Genomic DNA, 3,475 nt, shown 5'->3' with positions numbered 1-3,475 from the left:
CATCTCAAAAAACAAGAATTTTTTTAATACAAAAAAGTGTATATAAAATAGAAAGTCAAATAAATAGTATTTAAGTAATATTTAGAATTGAAAAAGCCCACTAAATTTTTTCTCTTTAGGCCTTATAATACATTGAGCCGGCCTGAGTTCATAGATTTGGAGTTGTATGGGGTCACGTTAGTAATTACTATGTGAGATAGCTATAGATTTATAATTAAATTTATTGTATAAACTTACATTCTATTCTAGTGGATATTATTTCCTTGGGGTTGATAGGTTAAACCACCTCCGTGATTTTTATTTTGGGATGAGTGTTCCATTGGCTCACCCTAGTCACCATATTGCATGTCATTGTGTGATATGGTATATGCGTTAACCACTTAAGAACTAGCACATAATTGAATTAATAGTCAACTTGGTTTAAAATTGGTAATTTGGCAAAACCAGGGCCTTAATCCTTTAAAACATGCAAACTCCATATTTTAGGTGGTCCCCTCAAAATTAGGGCTACTTCCATGAGTTGTTATACAACAACAACAACAACAACAACAACAAAAACAAGCCTTAATCCCAACTGTTTGAAGTTGGTTATGGATTCTCATTAGATTAGCTAGAGTTATTTACAGGTATGCTTTTCCTCCATTTTATTTTCTCTACAGTCATACAGTGGCAGTTCTAAGAATTTTTTTCAGCGTGTTCCTCAATAAGCATAAATTACACAATCTAATAAAAAGAAAAATTTGTATATTGATAACGACAACAATAAAAAAAACATGCAAATACATAAAGTTTATAATTGCCTTCTATGTGGTTTTCTTATAAAATATTTGTCCATAATTCTAGAAAAGAAATAAACAATAAACTATAAGTTCATTTGAAATATTAATAAAATTATTAATCATTGTTGTTTAGTTGTTTCATTAATTTGTTTGTCTTTTATAAACTATAATTTGTTATATTGTTATTTCATTAATTATAAAATTATTAATTATTGTTTAGCCTAACACAATTTAATTTGTTTGTCTTTTATAATGTATTATTTCATTATTATTTAGCCTAACAAAATTTAGTTGTTTAATTTGTTTATTAATTGTCTTCTATAATTTGTTATGTGTATAATTAATATGTATAATGTAATCAAAAGTTGAGTGGGTCAATCAAGTGATAAACCCAAGCCTTAAATTATACTCATGTGATAACCCAAACCATTAACCAAGGCCCACCCTTTAATTTAATTTAATTTTTAATAAATTTTTGAAAGATGCTACGTCCAGAATATTATCACAACATTTTCACAACAAATCATAGATGGTTAGTTGTTATTCGTTCAAATTTGAACCTAACACGAAGATTACTTTTTTGCCCTAACAATAACACTAGTAACAACCTGTCACTTAAAATTTATTGTAAAAATACTGTGAAAAATTTGTTGTGAACATATTATTTCTCTAACTTTTTTTTCCTTTTTCCTTTGTTTTCTCCGTTAGGTCCCTTTTTTCTCTCATTCACACGTGCTTTACATCTTATCTCTATCCTATCTCTTCTAGATTTTTCTTCAGAGCAACTTTCCTCTTTTCTTTCTTCTTCCTTATTTCTTTGTCACAGCTTTTCTTCTCTCTCAATGTTCTCCTCAAGCATTGTTTTACGCCGCCACCATGCTTCTTTCAATAAGCATCGTTCATCCCTAATGGCACCTCCATGCTCCTCTCTTAAGCCGCCTCTACCCAACACAACGTCTCCTCACCTCCATTACTGATCTATATCTGCTTTGTTTGGATTATAGGTTTATATTTTCATTATTTTGTATGGGAAATCAAGAGTTTTTGTTTGGGCCCAGAATCCGTTTTTGGTTGAGGGTGTTCCTAATTTTTTTTTTTTTTAAAGGGTAAACGAATAATTTTTTATATTTTATATATATATATATATATATATATATTTTTTTTTTTTCAGTCAGGGTGTTCCTAGGATCACCCTGGCCTGAACATGGTCCCGCCACTGTAGTCATATCCTCTCTTACTTTCTAAATTGATAAGTCATTTTTTATTACTTCTGCCAAAATTATGCTGGGTCTTCATCTACTTTTTGTTACTTAAATTATATTGTTACTTAAAATGAAAAAAAATTTTAAAAAAAAAAGAAAAAAAAAAGCAGCCATACCTGTAGAACCCGACAACGGCAGAAGTTCTAGAACCCCTCCGGATAGAAGATTATCACCTGTCTTTAAGTGGGACGCAGGGAGTCCTTGAATAACAAGACCCACTTGCCAAACATGGTTCACCTTCTCAGTCTTCTCTGGGAGCTTCCATGTGGCGAAGATCGTGTTAGTCGAGTTGGAATCCTCGGAGCTGAGGTCCCTCACATAATACAACAGCTTGGTCCCGAACAATGCGAAGTTGTAGGAAGTGATGTTGTAGGTTTTTACGGTTAGGATGGAGCCGTCGGATTTGTAGGCCAGCAGGGCCTGGGATCCAATCATCTTGGTGGATGAGGGATTGATGGCCTACGCCACCCAGCCATCGGCTATGGGTGGTTTGGCCAGGAAGGCTATCGACAGTGTGGCATTGGAGGCATTGTAGGTCCAGTGTAGATAGGCACCCAGGTATGGAAGATCGGTGCAGTTGGCGTAAACCTTGTTTGTGAATTTCTGTGATGTGCACAGTGACTCACCAGGTGAGACTAATAAACCTAGCACCACCACTGCCACCACCCGCATCCCCAACATCACAAGCCTACCCATACACTTGTATTTTTTTAAATCAAATGTTAACATGTTAAGGTTTAAACATTTCTCAAATTTCAATTATTGAAAGCTAAATTGGCATTAATATAAAATGAAACATGTAATATAATGAAGTAATATTAAAAATGAGATAAATACAAATATTATGAAGTAATATATTACAATAATCATAATGTGCTCTTACATTTGGTTTAATAAGTATTACAAAAGAACCAGTAAATAGAATAAATATACAATTGTGCTTACATCTTCAAGCTTTATCCAATGCTTTTCAAGAATGTATTTCCTCCCTTTCTTAGGCTCTTCTCTTTTCTCTACTTCTTCAAGCTACCTTTTTGCCAAATTAGTATCAAGTATAACACCAAATTATACCAATTCATCAAAGATTTACAATGTAAAGCCAAAAACTCTTAATGTCAATAAATTTTATAAGAACCCCACCCCAACTATTGAATTATTACAAAAGTTGAATATTTCTATAATCTTCATGAAAATAAGTATTCCATTGGTTTTCATCATAAAATTCATAAATAAATAAAAAAAATAGATTATTCACACGCAAAAAAATCCAATATATCCAAGTTATAAATAACATACCAGTACAAATTGTGCTAAGGTGGAAAATGGTACTATCTTTTGCCATATATAAATACAACATGGCCTGAGACCTCAAAAGCTTACGTGAAACATATTTAAATTGTACTATATGGTTTTATTCAAACATTAAGAATACAA

The 3,475-nt window shown here is 32.1% G+C and overlaps 1 pseudogene; it reads right to left on the bottom strand.

Moving 5' to 3' along the window:
• Positions 1-2,058: 2,058 nt before the first annotated feature.
• Positions 2,059-2,737, bottom strand: LOC142635650 (cytochrome b561 and DOMON domain-containing protein At5g35735-like; annotated as a pseudogene).
• Between the last annotated feature and the right edge of the window lie 738 nt (positions 2,738-3,475).

This window comes from Castanea sativa, chromosome 5 (assembly GCF_040712315.1).
Source record: "Castanea sativa cultivar Marrone di Chiusa Pesio chromosome 5, ASM4071231v1".
NCBI lineage: Eukaryota > Viridiplantae > Streptophyta > Magnoliopsida > Fagales > Fagaceae > Castanea > Castanea sativa.
Note: the sequence above shows the minus strand (reverse complement) of the source record. Positions and strands in the feature narration are given on the sequence as shown.